This window comes from Gopherus evgoodei, chromosome 18 (assembly GCF_007399415.2).
Source record: "Gopherus evgoodei ecotype Sinaloan lineage chromosome 18, rGopEvg1_v1.p, whole genome shotgun sequence".
NCBI lineage: Eukaryota > Metazoa > Chordata > Testudines > Testudinidae > Gopherus > Gopherus evgoodei.
In genome coordinates this window covers 11,512,525-11,531,798 of record NC_044339.1, presented here as the reverse complement: position 1 = coordinate 11,531,798, position 19,274 = coordinate 11,512,525, and the positions used below count along the sequence as shown (strand labels likewise).

Below are 19,274 nucleotides of genomic sequence, written 5' to 3'. Positions count from 1 at the left end.
CCTCTAAAACCAGGACCCTTGGAGGATACAAGCCAACAGGTGGTTAAAAGCAGGGAGTCTGCACGTGTTCTGGATATGAAGGTCCTGTGCATGGTAGTGTCACATGCAAGACTATGACTGCATGTCAGGAGCCCGTCAGCATGCATGAGTGTCTGCATGTGTTGTCTGAGAAGTACATGAGAAAGAATGAGTTGTGTGCAAGATCATACACGTGGTGCATGTGCAAGACTGGCCACATGGGGAGTGTGGCACAAGTGTGCAAGCTGGATGAGAGACTGGATAGAGTACGAGCAAGTGAGAGAATGCCCTTGTGTGCTGTGTGAGTAACAAGAAGTGAGCATGGGTAGAATAGGAGACAATAAAAGGTGTTGTGTAGCACATGAGATGCCAGTGTGAGTGAGCACGCCAGAGCACTCCCATGTGTGTCTGCGGTGTGCGCGTGAGCAGGCTTGTGTTCTGGGCACGGGGATAAGTGTATACAATGGTATTGTGCTTGAAGGGAAGAGACTAAGCTAGGAGATGTGGTTTGAGGGGCTGCGGGAACCAAACTCCAAAGTGATCCAAGTTTCTAAGGAAATAAATATATTGCTGGAAGGAGGAAACAGAAGAGCAATAAAGGAGCCTTTGTATCTGAGGGGAAGTGGAGTCATTTAGCAGAATAAAGGAGTGGGGGGAAAACAAAAATAAAAAATAATAATTAACTGATTGACAACCTGACCAGAAAAGCCACATTTCTAAAATTCTTAATCCCAAAAATAAACATGTGTGGAGAAGGGAGGACAGGGCTGGCTGTTTTCAGAGCTCACTGCAGCAAGCCAGAGAGTGCTCATGGGCAGCAGGGAAGGAGCAGTGCAAAATCAAAGAGGGATGTGTGCCTTGGTCTTAAATTTCACTGGATTTTTGCTTTCATGCTCCCTGTTCTGCTGCTGCTTGCAGAGTCTACAGCCCATCCTGACAGAGGAGCTATGAGATACTGAACTGATATTTTAAAGATAACCACCCATCCACCCCCCAGTTCCTAGCCCCATTCCCAATCAGCTGTCTTAGTATGGGACAAGCTGTGCTCTACTGTACTGCTCCCAAGCTTGATTTACCTGTCTCCCCCAAACAGTCTTCCAGAATGGCAGGGGTTAAACAGCTGGCTTGAGTTGTGAGAGAGGCGTTCAAGGAAGGGATTGAATTTGCGCGCGGTGCAGCCGGCTCCCTGTTTATTAATAAGCTATTTATCACTGGTGTTGCTTTTAATACCATTTTGGCTTAATGTCGTTAATGAAATATAAATATCCGCACTAATGATGTTGGTCAGAAGGCGGCGTGGGCAATTGGCAGCTTCGCACAAGGGAGGCCAAACCGCGCGTGTGTGTGTAAGAGGTGGTGGCGGTGCGACTGCTAGCCCAGCCTCCGGAAGAGCCTCCCCACACGCTCCCACCACAAGACGCTGCCTCAGCACAGTGGGATGAGCAGCTGGAGGGGGGATATGAAGCAGAGAGGTCTCAATGGTTTTAGCTTGGGCATGGTACTCAGTTCCCCACCGCAGCCACGGAGGGTGCTCAGACACCAGCAACGCAAGTGCACACTTGGGAGAAGTCAGCAAAGCCGGCTTCACCTCCATCTGTGCCATGGAAGGAGCAATCTTCAGGCTCCATGCATGAGCCCTGCAGGGTGGTTCCCCCCGGCACCAAGACACCTTCAGCGCTGGACAGCCACTGAGCTATCTGCCACTCATCCCCCAGGCTGCCAAAGGGAGCCTCTAACTGGGCTCACATCCCCACTGGGTTTCCGTAAGACAGGTGGGCTTTGTTAGAACTTCTTAGGTCCCTCACATGCCTTCAGAGATGGAGTGCCACTTACAATGGACAGGATGATCTCACTAGAGCTGCTAGGGCAGCATGAGCTGACACCTAACTCAGACCAGGACAGGATGCCTGCCAGCTCTGCAGGAGCAATGCTGAGAGCTGGGCCTTTGGCAAGGACTCCAAGCCTTCTCCTGGATCCCCCACGGAGAAGGGCTTTTCACTGTCTGATCCAGGTTTAGTGCCCTCCTGCACTAGCTTATGTCTGTCACCATCACGAGGGGAAGAGACTTAGGGTTCCCTTGGAAAGGCTTAGGAAAATTCCACCATGTGTTATTATTTACATCAGAGCAGAGCCAACAGACCTGGCCACCATGCCAACAGTGAGAGAGCACCCCTGCCTCAAAGAGCTTATCAGACCAGACAAAAGATTGGGAGGGGAAACTGAGGTGGAAAGCAGTAAAGTGATTTTCCCACTCAACGGTCAGAGCTGGGAATAGACCTCAGGTCTCTTGATTCCCAGGCTACTGCCTCATCCATTAGGTCATGCTGCATCTCAGCCTGGCTTGTTCTCCTAACAGCTGCAATAAAAGACATGACCAAAATGGCTCTTCTGAACCCTCAGTAAATCCCAGACCTCTCTGAGTCCCAGGAGCAGCATGAAGCTGCAGGGGGCTCAGAACCAGGTAGTTGTCTGAATGACCTTCAGATCCTTCAAGGGGGGAGCTTATGGGAGATGCAACACTTAGCGCTTTCCATCTTCATAGCGCTTTGCAGACATTAACTATCTGATCCCCAGCCACCCCTGCTCCAGGTGGACCCACATTATTATCCTCGTTATACAGATAGGAAAAGTAGAGAGCTTGAGGGCCTCATCTGCAGAGCTGCTAAGCACCTACAGCTCCCAACTGACGTCAGCAGGCATTCGCGGGTGCCCGGCTTCACTGAAAACCAAGTCGGAAGTGGCTTGCCCAATGCCACAGAGAGAATCAGCGTCAGAGCCAGGATCAGCATTCAGGTGCCTCTGATCCCAGTCAAGTGATCAGACCAGCAGGGTTATTCAGCAGAGGGGGAAGCCTCACAAAAAGCAGCTGGGTTTCATACTTGGAGATCTGTTTGATCTGCACAATGACAAGTGTGTGTAATGAACCAGTGCAGCTACATGACCTAATTGGTCGAACCTTCTCCACAACCCTTTGCTGTCACACAGTCTATGACGAAGCTGAGATTGGAAGCTCTTCAGGGCTGGGACCAGAGCTTTTGTCTGCACAGCACAGGCAAAGGACCACCACCAGACCAGGGCCTCTCAACATTTTCCATATCAGGACCCTTCTCCCACTTAGCAATATGGGAGGGGCAGGAGGAGTTGTGAGGTCCAATGATCCCAGCATTGTGTCAGTCCTGTGTAGTAGGGACTGACTAGGCAGTCCAGTGAGCAGTCAATCCTCCAGTGGCTGTGCATCTCCCCTGCTGGGAGCTGGCATGATATCCATGGAAGGAACGGCCACAGAGGGGAGATACATAGGAGCTGGCAGGTCACCAGCAGCATTGCTGGAATAGGAGCCTATTAGCTAAGGAAGGTTAGAACCCTATGGGGGGGGGGGTGCTGCTCAGGCAGACAGCCATTCTGCATCCACAGCCCCCCTTGCATGCCACATGGGCTTTAATGGCTTCCTGCAAACCCCCCCCCAGCCCAACTTCAGCGATCACCTGCACCCAAAGGGGGGAGAGGGGCCTAGGCTCCCTTCTCTACCCCTGCTCCAGGGGGAAGGGGAAAAGAAGGGGAAGGGGGAAGGAGAAGAATTTGCTGCTCATAAAAACTGAGCCCTTGCTCACTTGCATGCATGAAACTTGGGACAGAACAGATGTCATTTCTTTTGCCACTACCTCCTTCCTCTCTCCCCACCACCCAGACCCAGCAGGGAGGAAACTGTAACTGGGCTGTAACTGGGAATCCTCCCAGCCTGCCATCAGCCCCTATTAGGAGCCACGTAATAAATTAATGCTGCTCCTTTAAGACGTTATCTTTTAATTTGGTGCTCCCCCCTTCCCTAACTGATTTATTAGTTTACATCTCATAAATCGCAACCCTTTGCATCCCTTTCACCCTCCCAGATGCCATAAATCCCCATCAGGGCCTCGTCACCCTGCTGTGAGTGGTGAAGTCCTCTGCCCCCCCCTCCCCTGTCACCTCCCCGTCCCCAGGGAGCGTAGGGCTCATTTGCCAGGGGTTTGGCCTAGCTCGTCTCAGCAGCTAATCCCTTGGGTGGTTCCTGTCAGATTATTAATTAGCTAAAGCGGATCGGCCCTGGAACAACATGCAGTCAGACTTCAGATAAAACAGGACAGCAGAAGCTTGGCATGTGGCTGTTTAAAGTGATAACATCCCTTTTCCTCTCTTGCCTTCTCAAAGGGGAAGTGCGAAGCTTTCGCAGCTGCTCGCATCTCCCCCCCCTCCTACTCCTCCCGGTGCAGGATGCAGGGGTGCATGGCCTGAATGAGCGTGAGCATGCGTGTCAATGGACATGTGAAAGTGTGATTCGCTTGGAGAGACGAATGGCAGGTGGTATTTCTCCCTCCACAGTTGAACATTTTCATTTCTTCCAGCAGTTTGAAAGTCTTCAGAACCCCATGTGGTCTGAGGGCACTCGGCACTGGGGGCACTCACTCTCTTCTCCCCCACTGACCCTCCTTGCTGTCCCTGTCCAGCAGAAGTTTGATTTACACATGAGAAGTGAGGTGCACCATTAAGAGGCAACACAGTCTAGTGGTTAGGGCAGACCACTGTGAGACAGGAGACCTGGGTTCTGTTCCCAACTGTCCATGAACATGTCACTCCCCACTTTAATGTGCCTCAGTTTCCCCATTTACAAAATGGGCATCTTAAATCAGAGAAAGCCATTCCTCCTGTTTAGCATGTGCCCCTTTCCCACACGGTCTGACCCCACACACAGCCAGTAGTGTCCCAGGGCCAGCAGTCATGCTGAGGGGGGCCTTAGTTGTGCTACAAGTCGGAAATTGCACCAGCTAGAAAGCCTTCGCGCAACTGCTGCTGGGGTCTGGCTCTCCCAGGCTGGATTGCTTTGACTCAACCCAGTGAGGCTAAAATATTGAGTCACAACAGCACTAAACTTCATTACTAGCTCTTACCACCGATTACTTAATAAAAAACCAGGCTGCTCTAATTGCCGTTCCCCAGTAGCGCTTCTGGAGGAGAAAACACTGATTAATCTGAAGAGGCACATTCTCCACCCCTGCAACTCACGCCTATGTACTGGACCCCCTTCCCAAACCCCTTGTCCAGAGGGGCAGCCCATTGAGCCAGTAGAGAGCAGCAGCAAATCCACAGGGCTCCAGCAAAGAAAAGAATGGAGGGACTTAGAGAAACAGATGGGAGCAATGAAATGAGGCAAACAAGGGGAAGGAAAATCTCGTTTGGTTTCCAGTGAACCCATAAAGAGTGGCCCAAGAGAACGAACAGCAGAGGTCAGGGGAGGACATAGGAAGGTTAAAAGAGGGGAGCTACAAGTTGATGGGGAGGGGAGCCACAGTGCCCATGGGCTGCTGGGATTTGGCACTAGCAAGTGGGGCCCAGTGGCAGGGATCCTGCCACCCCACATGGGAAGGAGCTTCAGAAACCTTCCTGGAGGGAAGCTCAACAACATCCAATCTGCTCCCTCTCCCTCGCCTCTCACCCCCAGGCCATTTTCAGCTCTCCTCGGGGCTGAGCATGGAGGAGTTGGGAGAGGCAGCTCTGCAAATGCCTGGGTTTCCAGAATGATGGCCAAAAGGTAGCGGCTCAATAGTTCCAAGTTTGGATCTGGATCAGAACCTTTCCCGTGTCTGAGGGTTTTTGGACCTAGGGTGCTTGTTTAGGCCCATCCCGGGTCTAGTAATTCCATGGAAGAGAACCTAGGCCCTTTCCCCAAGCTAGGTCTCTCCCCTCCACCCCGCCCCCCATGGGCAGGAGTGCTGTGGGGTCAGCGCCCTCAGCCCCAGGGCAAGAGGAGGGAAGCACTTCTCATCACTCACTGGTTGCCTCCTAGGAGCAGCACTGACAGTCCCCTCCCCAGAGATCTCCTGCAAGGCACCTTAGCCGGGAGAGTGGGGGTTCAGCCAGGGAGTCTCCTGTTTAGGGGGAAAAGGAGAGGATAGTCAGGCCTCAGAGGACACCAGGCAATGGCCCCTTCCCTTCCTAATGCACACACGGTCACGTGCATAAACGAGGCTATGGTCAAGCCACATCCATTGGGGGTGAGGCAAAGAAGGTCATTACTGCTACAGGAGAGGATGCCAGAAGGGCTGTTCCTACGCCCCAACTTTGTACCCTGTTGGGACCCAAACACATCAACTGCTCTATCATCAACTACTGCAAGGGCCTGGGATGCTCAGCTACCAATTCATCACAGACATCAGAGCTGGCAAAAGCCTTTAAAATGCCTGGTCAGGAGAGAGTTCTCTCCCACAGTCTATGCTCTACACCATTCCATCCAGTTCCAAATGGCCCTAGCTAAAGATAAGCCTGGATCAGACCATTCCCCAACTTTGGGGCTCTCACTAGTCCCAAGAAGAGAGGCTTCCACCGCATCCCTGGAGAGTCTGTTCACCAGGCCAGCCGAGCTCACTGGCATGACATTCAGTTGCCAGCTCCCAGGAGCCTCACAGTGGTTACTGTTATTCCTAAAGGTCAAGACCCCAGTGGCAGACGATTACCTGAGATCCTCTGTTTTCATTTTGTAAAAAGGTACATTCCCAGCCCTCGTGGTTGTAGGGAAAAGCCTAAAAATGTGACCCATGTGCACCCTAAAGGCGCAGAGACTAGAGTGCAAATAAAAAGAATCCCAAATTTATTATCTTTTTACATCTCTTGATTTTTAAGCCAATCTCATGATTTTGGGGGCCCAACTTCTGTTTTTTGAACTCTTGGTGTTAGCAATACTGTTTGCTCACTTTACTTCTGACCTCTCTCCATTTCTCTGGGCTTTAAAGCAACAGGACACGCAATAATCAATTCAACCAGAATCACAACAAATAGGTTGGGTCAGACTTTCAGCTTAGCTGGTGCAAACTGACATAGCACCAGTGCTTAAATTTGATTTACACTATCAGATGACTTGGCATATTTTTAAAGTTACTTTAACTAGTAAATAAAAAAAAAAGAACAACCCCCCTACAATTAAAATGTAAAGTTAGTAGACAAAGATAGTATGTCAAAACAACTTTAGCATGTTTAACCCAACTAGTAAGATAAGCCCCACCTCCAGTGCCGTCCCACAGACTGATTGTATGCCTATGGATGGAGTTTTAGCGCTGGAATGTACCCCACAGAGGAATGCATCAGAAGGGGTCACGTTTACTTTACTTTATTTGCTCATTTTTTAAATGTTTGGTTTTATCAATAGATTCCTTGGAACCACATTTTTTACAGTGTTATGTCTGAAAAGTCATTTGCATACTTAGCACTGATTGGTCCAAATGCCTTTCAAACCCTTTTTTTCTGGCAAACTCCAGAAGGTCAGTGGCCCAGGACTATTTTCTAGCCAATCAGATCATGCTATGCAAATGAACTGAAGTATAACCCTGCAGTATAGTATACCCTGCTGATGGCCTTTGGATCTGTCTGACTGCCCTAGACCAGAGATGAAAGTGAGCCTAAAGTTAGCAAGACCCTGTACTGCAGATTACAAGGCTTTTATTAAGCTTTGCTTCTAGTTATTCTTCCAATAAAGGTGCAACAACCTGTTAGCACACGTGGCTGTTTATTACAGCAGAAAGCACTTGCCTTGGATTTATTCAGATTAGAGAGGAAGCACAGTCTAGTGGCTAAAAGAGTCAGGAGATCTCAGCTCTCCTCCCAACTCTGCTACTGACTCATTATTAGCATAAAATGAGGCTTGTTACATCACTAAAGCTTAAGTAAATAAACTAACACTCAGCACTGTCGTTTATTTTGCAATCCCTCAATGCACAAGACACACGATTAATGTTCAGAGGGTTACATGTATGTGGAAAGGAAAGATTCTGCAGTTGGAGATAAAGTTCCTGAACGAGGTATAGCTTTCCCTGAAGGTACCAGGGGTGAAATCCTAGCCCCACTGAAATCAATGGGAGTTTTGCTATGGACTTCACTGAGGTCAGGATTTCACACCAGGTCTCTGAGTGGTTAAGGTGAAGGATGAGGAGTCAAGATGACTGGGTTTTGTTGTGGACTCTGGTCTCAATGGGTGTGTCTACACTGCAATAAAAAACCTGCAGCACGGAGACTCAGAGCCTGGGTCAGCTGACTCGGGCATGTAGGGCTTGGTCTGCAGGGCTAAAAACATTAAAGTAGACGGTCGGGCTTGGGCTGGAGCCGGAGCCCGGGCTCTGAGACCCTGCGAGGGTCTGCATCTGCAGACGCATGTTGGCGCCCCCACTGGGTTCTAGCAGACCTGCTCCCACCTAACAGCTCTCTGCACTCAGGGATGGACGATCAGCTCCTATAGCCCATCTATTTACTGCCTGCAAAGCCCTGTGCTGGCCACCCAGTAAAACCTTTTCCCACGAGGCAGTGGGCTCCCCATCAGGAAGGAGACAGTCCAGTGACCCAGCTGGCTGCATGTGTGATGCCAGTGGGCTGGTTGGAACAGCAGGGAGGTTTGAAGGAAGTTGGCCTGTGCTTACCATGGGTTTTGCTCCACAATCGCTCTGTGTCACTTGAGAGGTGAATGTCCCCTCCCCCCACCCTGGGATCAGCCCCCACCTCTGAATACCTCTGAGCTTCTCCGATCTGCTTAGGTCGCCAATAAGGGCCAGATCCTCAAAGTGACACTAAGCACCTACATCTCTCAGTATCATTGGGAATAGAGGGTGCCCAGGACCCCCAGTCCTGCTCCGAGACCAGATATGGCAGGACTAGCTATCAGGCCTGCTGAATGCACGATATTCTTTCCCCTCCTTTGACTTCCCCCCATTCAGCCTTCCACAGCCTCCAACCAAACATCTGATCGAAGGCCTGGGGGAGGGAGTTAGAACTGTCCAGTCTGGTTATGAGTGAAGGTCATTGATCTAGTGCAGACCAGGGATGCGGAAAGCAGGGGAGGGAGGAAAAACCCCTCCGAGAACGAGCACATGCAAGCACAGCGAAAGGCAGCGGAAGTGGCTGAAACACGGTTTCACACTCTGAGACCCAAGGGCTGTTGTCAACCCGTCCTTCATGCTCGCATCTTGTCACACTAGAGGTCAGGTCTCCCAAGCGTTCCTGGAGAGCTGAGCCAGTCCATATGGCAGACAATATGTTAACAATATGGATCTGCTATTCATCAGGGCCTGAGCAGATGGATGTGACAACCCTGCTCTTATCCCAGACAGGCTTTTAATATCCTCTCTTTCCACCGTTTTGCCATACCAGAAAGGCTCTGTCCAAGCACTCTTGGGTCCAGCCGGGCCAGGCTGTAGGACTAGGTGTCAGAGCACCCACCAAAACAAAGCTTGGCCTGCTCTGTTCAGAAAGGAGCCAGAGCTCAGACCCGTCCAGAATAGCCTGCCCAGGAGCCAGGCTAAATCTTTGGTCCAATCAGAGCTTGCTTTAGAGGGCATGGTGAATCTGATTAGCCTGGTACCTAGTGTGATCAACAGGGCTGGTAGGCTGGGATCACACCACTTCATTCCGGGGGTGAGACACTACCCCCAGACAAACTATTTGGAGGGGCATCTAAGATATAAACCAACTAGCTTTGTGAGCTTTGTGAGGGCTCTACGGCCCCCAGTCTGACCTGTCCCCCTGTGCCCCACCATCACACACACCCCAACATTTCTGCAGCAGAGAATTGGTGCAGCTTTCCGCAAGTTCTGCATTTCACGCACAACCCACGCTGTAGGTAATGGCAGAAGCACACAGCAAACCCAGGAGAAACAACCTAGAAGTTACAAAAATGAGTCGGGGGTCTGAAGTCCCTAACCAGGGCAGGAGGCCAGACTGATGGGACCCCCAAGGAGACGCAGCAAGCAGGACAAAAGGGATCGCATGCCCAAACTGGCAGCATAGCATCACTTTAGATTGGGCACAACTGGCAGCCAGAGTCGCTTCTCTCCGCCCACCACAGCAACCCAGCAATGTTTTACTTATTCCCGCCAAGTGTGGATTGAAGTGGAACAAAACCTGTCATGTTGCTGGGAAAATGGATGCCTCCCACCCCCAACACACCTGCCAGTACCAACTAGCCTGCCTCCCAAAGCTTGTTGTGCCCAATACATTTCAGCTGAGTTTGAGGGTCTGCACCCCTAATTCCTATTTCCAAATGTTTATAGCTTACCAATACTGGCAGGTATACTGCAGCCTAGCTTGGTACGTTATAGCATGTTACCAGTAAAGACTGTATATCGTAGCTTATTACTGGTGGGTCCTGGTTATAATAATACAGGTCAGTATATTACAGCAGATACCGGATAGCCCCAGTAGGGAGGTTATGGCATGTTATTAATAGACACTGTATACTTGAGTCAATAGACATATTATAGCGTTTACCTGAAGGCACTATCCAGACTGGGAAAATTTCACTGATCCCAGGCAAGTAATGCATATATATATTTCTAATGGGCAAATCAACCATCATTCAGTGTCCCGGCTGGCAAAGGCAGGCGAGTCGATTTCATACCAGGGTTGGTAAATTTCCACAATGATTTTGCCATGCAGCTGTACATTTCCAGCCAGCTCAGAATCCTGACAGGAGGTCCTGTGAGGAGCTGTAAAAGGTCCATTGTGGTGGGTCAGGGTCTGACCCTTTCATGGGCAGAGCTCCCATTAGATTTCACTGGGAGGAAGGTGTTCAGTGGCCCCCACTGACTCAGTAAAGACAAGCTCTCAACTTGGCTTGAGCCCCAAATGTAGGTGTCACCTGGGGCGGCGAAGGGGTTCCTGGTGTTTCCATTCGTTTTTTGTGTGTTATTTGAACATTCCTCCCCATTGCTGGAAACCTAAACTGCAGTCATGTGGGCAGAACCCGCTCATGTGCTCTAGGGCTTGACAACCTGAAACTGAGCATAAACAGAAAGTGAAACAGACCAGCTAGAGTCAGGGGCTAAGGGATGGGTGACAGGGAGTCAACAAGCAGCAGCCATAGTCCAAAGTAAACAGAGCTTACTTTGAAAATGGGAGGAATAAAACATGCTCTGGGGCTGAGGCTTGGAACAAGGGGGTTTCCAGTCCAGGACGAGAGGGATCACAAACCTAAGTTTCTGAAAGGCTAACAGGCAGCCCCCTTCACTCTAGAGACTCTTAATAATTCTGGGGGAACAACAGAAAACTGCTATAGGTTGGCAAAGCCAGGGTGGATGCCCTTGGGGCCCGATCCAAAGGAAACTGGAGTCAATGGAAAGACTGGTATTGTCTTCAATGAGTTCTGAATCCAGCCCTTGGAAAACAGCACGTGAAGGGCAATCAGTGCTGTTCAAAGTGTCCAGCAGGAGAAGACAAAGCTCAAAAGAGGCTGCTGATCTGAGATAACCCCCACCAAGGGCTAAAGGATTCTCCTGCTACACCAGCCTCCTCTCGGAGTCAGAGCTCACCTTCAACTGCAGAATTTGACCTGGAGCCTTGGAAGCTGCTTCCTCAGATGAACTGTCCTGTGCCACTGGGTCTGGATTTTGGCAGAAGCAAAGGTCTCTCTCTCCTACACACACCCAGCCTTTTATACAGTTTCTAGCCCCTTCTCTTCCTGCTCTGGGTTTGTGCCATCCCTGGGATGGTCTATATCCAGATGGAGCCCATGTGCGTTCACACTACCAGCTGCTCACATGTGTATCATCTTCACTCTTTTCCACCTAGCCTAAAATATGATCCTCAGAGGCACCATACAGTCCTCTGCCAGACTGTGATGCCCTGTAGCTGTCATTATATGCCAGGGCCTTCCAATTCACCATGCCCCATGAGTCTACCTGCAGCTCCTGCAGGACGAGCTGTGCCTGTTAATACAGAGCCTAATCCTGGATAATTATTCCCCATTGTCCCATGTGATCATTTCCGATTGCCCTCTCCCCTCAGACTGGATGTGCCCGTTCACCAGTTACAGAGCAGAGACAACTGAGTAGCCTGCACCCGGCTCTCACCCAGGTGGGGGAACACACATGGCTGGGGATTCACGGAGCTGGTGCATTTGTGGAGCCAGACGCCGGGACGAGGGGCTGCAGATTCTGCTGCCACAAACAAGTCCCAGTATTTGCATCTGATTTGGGAAGCCCACAAGGCTCCCTTATCCCAATGCCCCACCCCACATCTCTACTCCTTTGGCTCTGACAGCTGCAAAGCCTGGAAATCTCGCCAACAGGCCAGGGCCTTGAGGGGCAAGACCTGTTGCTTCTTGAACTCAAGGGGTTGCCATGGCTCTAACTGGTTGCACAGCTGCCAGAGTGCTCGGAGTCTTCTCCCCAGGTATAAAGCCTGGAGCTCCCTCTAGCTAAGCCACTCAAAATCAGCCACGCCAGGCACTGGGCAAGTTTTAGTGCCGGAACAGTGGGGAGGCACCGATGCAAGAAGAGAACACCGATGCCATCAACCTCCTGACCCGCAGCATCCTTGTCCTTAGAGGTCTAGCTCAGGTGCTCATCGCTGGAGCAGCTGAGCACCTGACATTCAGAACCCCTGGGAGGTAGGGAAGCATTGCTACTGCTATTTAAAAATAGTAACACCAGTGAAACAAAGGCATGGAGAACATAAATAACTCATCCTCCCCTCCCCCTGCCCCGGCGCTGCACAGGAAATCTGTGCCAGAACTCAGGGTTGAATGCTGATCTCCCAAGGTCCAGGCTAGTGTCTCAGTCTCAAGACCACCCCTCCTCATGGTGTGCCAGTCCAGTGCTGCTCTCTTGGCTCTTCCACTGAACCCTCTCCTCCCCAACTCCTCTGTCCTATGGCCTCCTCTGACTCTCAGCGGCCCTGGATACTGGCAGAGCAGTATTTCATTGGGGGCCTACAGGGAACATGAGCTGGGGTCTCCAGAGTGATCTGAGGATACATCCACTGAGCCCCTCTAAGAATGAGCATAATTCGGATGTTTTTCATTATTCTGGCCTCTCAATGCTGCCATTAGGGTGGCAACAACTCAGGGAGGTAAGCTCTGAAAAAATCATCCTCACAGAGTAGCCACTACCCACATCTCCTCCAGCCAGCAGCAAACCCGATATGGCAGCCCCTTCCATGCCCCTACTGAGTCCTGGCCATCATCAGAGAGACAAGTATTACCCCACTGCCAGTGGCAGATACTGCATATGTCCTCTCCTGGGTCACGCTGCACCAGGCCCGTTTTAGGGGAATGCTTGAAGAACACCACTGTTTGCACCACTTGGCACAGCCCAACGTACCTCTGGTGCTATCCCCTGGGCCCTTTGACTGACCGCCAGGCCAATGGATCACCAGCACCACATGAAACACTACTGCGTTTGGCCACAGCAGAACAGCTGCATCTGGCGCCAGCAGTGAAGAGGTTAAAGTGGTTTTTAAAAAGTCAGAGTCCCACCCTCACAGCCAACACGACCCCCAGAGTTTGCATTGGCGTTACAGACCCTGGAGCTTCCCAGCACAGACCTTCCCAAGCTGGGGTCTCCAGTTACATCCACGGCTGCCTCATGCCCTAGCAGTTCAGGCAGAGGAACTGCTTCCAGCCCAGCCAGGCAGATCCCCCAGCCAAGAGCCAATGCTGGACACTCAGGAGAAAGACTTCAGAGTCTGACAGGTGAAAATCAGCAGCCGTTGATTTAAACCAGGTGTAAGAACCACGGAATCAAACATCATGACCTGCCCTCTTCTATCCCCCATCGAGGGAATCCATTGTCTGGAGCCCATTACCCAGGAGATACCCCACCCTATCAGCTACGGCTCTGGTAGCTAACGCAGGAGTAGTTCAAAATGACCCATCCCTGTCTGATGTGCCACCAAACCCTCCATGTCGTGCACAAATGGGCTGCATCATCAGGGACGCATCAAACCCTCAGCACTGGGGATGCTGCAATCCTGCCTGTAAACCACCCCAAAGCAAACCCCTGCCATGGTGAATCCATGACCCACAAAAAGACTCCATCTCCTCAACTTAAATACAGTCTCTCCACACCAAAAATGCATCCCGGGGCACCAGCAAAGCCCACGGAGACTCAAAAGTCACCCAGAGCCCACCCAGATTCTGGTCATAGCTCAAACCAAGAGGAATAGATTACACAAGGAAAGTCAGTACCTTGCATCCACAAGTTACTGGGCTCGAAGTCCATTCCAACCTACACAGCGGAATGGGAATCAGGAGCTTTTCCCCAGAGGTCCTTGATGGACACAGCGCAAGTCTGATGAGTTCCCTTCACTTGGTGAAGTCTCTGTGCCCTGAGGAAGGGAAATGAACGGTGTATTATTTATCCAGCCGCTGCATAACACACGTCCAATCAGTGCCCTAACTGGGTACCAGTGGTGACCCGCAGAACTCAGCACTCGCTCAGCCACAACAAGCCAGCTAGGGGAGAAGTAACAGACCTGGCCCATCCTGGCACGGCACAGCCATCTTGTGAGACAGACAATCAGAGGCCAAGTTACAGATCCTTACACGATTATCAGTCGGGTGCTGAGCCACAGACCACTCTAGACAACAGCTGGGCATTTGACCATCCCACTCTAGGGAACAGCTGGGCATCGACCAGGTAATAAATAATAATAATATATATGGAGATATACCTATCTCCAAGAAATAGAAGGGACCCTGTAAGGTCATTGAGTCGAGCACCCTGCCTTCACTAGCAGGACCAGATACTGATTTTGCCTCAGACCCCTAAGTGGCCCCCTCAAGGATTGAACTCACAACCCTGGGTTTAGCAGGCCAATGCTCAAACCACTGAGCTATCCCACCCCCCCTACAAAGATACAGGCCATACTACCATGCCACATGCTGAAAAGGGCTTCCCCTGTAACCTCCTCAGCAGCATTTCCCGCTCCCATAACATAGCAGTTCCACCCCCTGAAACTTGCACGTCATTCACTATGACTTGTATTGCAGAAGCATGGCTCTACTGTATGAGATGCTATACAGCCACACAGTGACAGAGCCCCCAGCCCCGCAGAGCCTGCAAGCTAGCCAGAAAAGAAAGTACAGCAGAACCTCAGAGTTGCAAATGCCTTGGGAATGGAGGTTGTTCATAACTCTGAAATGTTCATAACTCTGAACAAAACATCATGGTTCTTTCAAAAGTTTACTGCTGAACATTGACTTACTACAGCTTTAAATCTTTACTATGCAGAAGAAAAATGCTCCTTTTAACCAGCTTAATTTAAATGAAAACACAGAAACAGTTTACTTAAAAAAAAAAAAAGATTTGACAAGGTAAGGAGTTATGTTAACACAGCACTGTATTTGCTTTTTTTCTTTTGGTCTCTGCTGCTGCCAGATTGTGTACTTCTGGTTCCAAACGAGGTGTATGCTTGACTGGTCAGTTCATTACTAGTGTTCGTAACTCTGAGGTTCTACTGTATCATTATTTGCAGTTCACAGGGGGGAGAACCGAGGCACCCAGAGATTAAAAAACCTGTCCAAGGTCATAGAGTGACACTGTGGCAGAGCCTGGAACAGACACCAGATCTCTCAAGTCCCTGTCTTCAACACCAGGCTACCCTCTTCTCAACTCTAGCTTCTCTTGGATCTATTACTCCACCTCTGCTACATTTCTTGCCCTCCTCCCCTCACATGCCAGGACCGGAACCACGTAAGCCAATCACAATCTGTATTCTTCTTTAGAGGGAACAAAAAATTTGAACAAACTTTTATGTTCTTTACCAAAACAAAACAAAAAAAGTTCCTGCCACAATATTTGTTTGGAGCATCAGACTGATCTGGGAGGGTGGATTTCTAGCCTAGAGGTTTGTTTTTTTTTTATTTCCATCAGATGAAAATAAAATCAGCAAAACAAATGGGGGGGTTGTTGAGATCGATTCGTGATAGGTGCCGGGCCAAAGAAAATGGAGCCAAAGAAGTCAGAACCCTGCAACCAGCAACCTTTGTGTCAATTTAAGCAAATATTGTGGCGTTTCCATGGCAATCCCTGTTTTGAATATCCACTACACTCATTTTTTAAAAGGGCTTTTCCTGTTTGCATTTCAACTTCCAAACCTGTAAATATTTTCAGCCTTAGCACATACCAACCCCCACCCCTGAAACAAGAGATGCTCTCAGCTGGGACACAGAGTCCCCTCTTTGTGATGACCCAAATTGTGAAAATTCCCACCCAACTGCTGGGTTAAAGCAACACTTGGTGCCTGGCTCTGACCCACCGATGCTGGCAGGTTCAGCACCGGGGCCAGACTTCTGTCTTGCTCTCTCTGCAGGTACAGGAGCCTGTTTATTTTCTTTGACAAAAACTGATGAGTGAAACCAGTCCTCACACACATACGGCGCTGAAAGCGCTGGGCTGAGCCAAGCATAGTGCCAGCAAGCATCCTCCATCCAGTACAGCTCACACCGGACCTGCAGCCTCCTCCACTAACCCTACTGCGCAGAACTCTGTCCCCAAAGAGCCCCACCACTGCACCCCAGTTGTGACCTGCAGCACTCCTGCTATTCCAGGGCCTAGCCTGAGCAGAAGCTGTCAATCACACTGATTTGTGCCACATGGCAGCTTGCACAAAGGGAACTAGGAAGAGACCAAACTTCACCCTCTCTTGTGTAAGGATTTGAACTCATGTCTCCAAAAAAAAGCTGAGTGCAGGTTTGCACATAGCCAAGTCCTAACTCTGGGCTCCTTGTCTCCAGGAGCACCCTCAGCCTGTCACTCACTGACAAAGGGTCCCCTGGGCAAGCGCAGTATCACTTGTCAGATCTAAGCACAAGGACACTGCCCACGATGCACAGAGTACCAGACACATCTGGGAAGGAATGCCCCACTCAGCAGGACCGCAGGTGGCCAATGCTGCATGAAAATGCCCACTGCAATTCTGCCACAGATACCCAGTCCAGCCTGGGGACACTCATTCAAAAACACCCACGTCCTGATGCTCCACTCCTGCTCTGAGATTCCAGTCCTTCCCAGGGCCACGGCAGTGAGCTGGTTAATTACAAGCTTCCTGGCTGCAATGGAGTCATGCCAGGCCCTGAGTGTTAGTTTAGCGTAATTTTTGGGAAGTCAATTTCCTCTGATTTTTTTTCCTTTTTGTTTTATTTTTTAAAGGGTATTTTTTAAATGGAAATATTAGCACATTCTGATGAGCATGAAGACAGGGGCCTTTCATCCACCAGGCTGCAGCGGCGCCAGCACACTTTCTAGGCACCGCAGTACGTACCCATGAGAACCCCGAGGAAAAACAAAAGGTGACGTCAAACCTACAACGCCACCCACTAAAGGGAGCAGCCACTTAGCCCAGCTGCATCCATGTCACTCCATGGTCCTGACAGATCATTCAAGATCCTAGGGCACTTCAGATAGGAGCAGATGGGGGATGAGCCCCAGTGTCCTGGCCAGACTCCAACTCAGGTAACCCTAAACTCCACAACTGGATATTTTATCCCTTCTTCATTCCCTGTGCAGGGCAACTGTTAAACAGCTGCCAAGTCACACCTCAGAAGTGGCTGCATTTCAGAGGTGGCTGAAGTGAAGTCTATAGCCCAGAGTGCTCTGGAATCCCTGCCACCTCGATGCCACAGTAATGGTGACTGGCTCTTTATCAACATTTAGCAGGAAAAGGAATAAAGGGCCTGTAGGATTGTGATTTACTGTCACTGGGTCCTGCGAGCAGTGCTGGGCAGGGAGAAAGCAATGGGCTGCCCTGTGGGGAGCCCAGCTTGCAGCAACGGAAGTGTCTGCTTCGTGCTGCCAAGCAGGGAAGCCAGCTGATTGATGGGCCTGGCTCAGCAGGCACTCAGAGTAAAAGCAAGACAGGAGGCCTGGTCCCAGAGGCAGGGACAGGGTGTGGAGTGAATGGGAAATCAGCACCTCTCCTCTGGTCAGATAGAGGACAGGATCGAGTGGGCCCAAAAGGTGAGCCCCCACCAGGCAGCTCCGCTCAGGCAGAGAGCTGGCAGCCCGGATGGAAGCATTGCAGACATACTATGAGGCTAAGGAGGGTGACCCACTCCATCCAATGCCAGCCAGGCACTGAGTCCAACACATGAGCGCCCCGGTGACCATTGTACAGTTGCCCTCCAGATCAGATTTAGGCTTCCAAGCAGGGAAAGCTTCCAGTTCGCATGGAGCTGCCCAGCCAGGCGAGAGGGAAGCCACGGAGACCAGAGCCAACACAAGATCTGTGATATGGGCTCATCCCATCTCCATCTTCTGGAAAGAGGTTCAGCTCAACAGCAGGCAGGATGGTCTTGTGGTTAAGATGTCGGCCTAGGGCTCGGGACACCTGTGCTCTCTGCGACCGGGGGCAAGTCACTTCACCTCCCTGGGCCCCCCCCAATGCCACGGTGCTGACCGTAAATCACCTCCCCACAGGTTGCGAGGCTAAATGACTGTTTGTAAAGCCCGTCAGGCCCACCAGTTGAAAAGAGCCACGGAAATGAAGGGCATCCTCTCTCTGACCATTGGCAGTAGAGTCTTTCCTTCCAGAATCCCATAATTGTGGATGGATCAACCCCTTCTGTTGAGGTAAGGCTAAAAGTGCTGCCACAGGCCTGCCAGTTAGGGGCTGCCTAAGGTACTGGTATCCCACACAGCACAGACAACAGAGTATATCAGCAAGGCTTAAAGCACACGGACAAATGCGCCAGACACAAGAATCAGAGAACACCTGGTGCGACACATGACACTGAAAAGTGAGCGGGCAAGGCTTGTCCGTGTCATCCTTTGGTCCACCTCTGAATAAAGCCTACCCGGACGACCTAGCCAGGAGCTGCCTGTGTGTCTACGGGCACAGGGAGAGGTACCAGGCAGTGGAAGCTGCTTGTGAGTAACATGGCACTGCTTGGAGGGGAGCATGGTGCTAGAGGCTGACAACAGAGCCGTACATGCTCCACTTTCCCCACAGCCTCAAGAATGTAGAGTCCCCTCGAGGGAGTTCTGGGGAAGCACTAGCCTCTCAACCCTCTCAGAAGACAATCGTGAGACCGCAGAGACCCTCTGAAGTTTCCAGAAGGCTTTACAAATGGGTCTCTGTCTGGCCTCTGTACCGCTTCCTCATCTCCCCTTTCTAAAGATCTGGGGCCAGATCCTCAGCTGGTGTAAATCAGTACAGCTTCCCTGACTTCACAGGAGCCAGGCCAATTCGTGCCCACTGAGGATCTAGCCCTCCAAGTTACTGGAGCTGCCAGTTCTTCCCTTTGATAATCCCAAGGGTGACTTTCCACCAAACAGCAGTGCAGGCTCAGCCAAAGCAGTGCGGTCAGCCGTGCTTACCGACTGCCCCGAACACCAGCAGAGCTCTTGGCACAGGACTGGGACCCTGATGGAGCAATGCTGGGCGTACAGTCAATCCGCCTCTTCGCGGAGTTTCTTCCTCTCTGTTGACAGATACAGCCACAGTCAATTTACGAGAGCTTGGGG

At 50.8% G+C, this 19,274-nt stretch overlaps 1 protein-coding gene across 3 annotated transcripts in view; it reads right to left on the bottom strand.

Moving 5' to 3' along the window:
- The window catches only part of CASZ1 (castor zinc finger 1), a 266,726-nt gene that overhangs the window by 204,173 nt on the left and 43,279 nt on the right, over positions 1-19,274 (bottom strand). For 2 of the 3 annotated variants that reach the window (XM_030537831.1, XM_030537834.1), the window contains exon 2: positions 13,997-14,136. The gene's annotated coding sequence lies outside the window, so the exon portion shown is untranslated. Of the gene's footprint in view, positions 1-13,996; positions 14,137-19,127; positions 19,193-19,274 lie in introns of those variants that run through there. The other variant, XM_030537832.1, reaches the window with a different exon arrangement.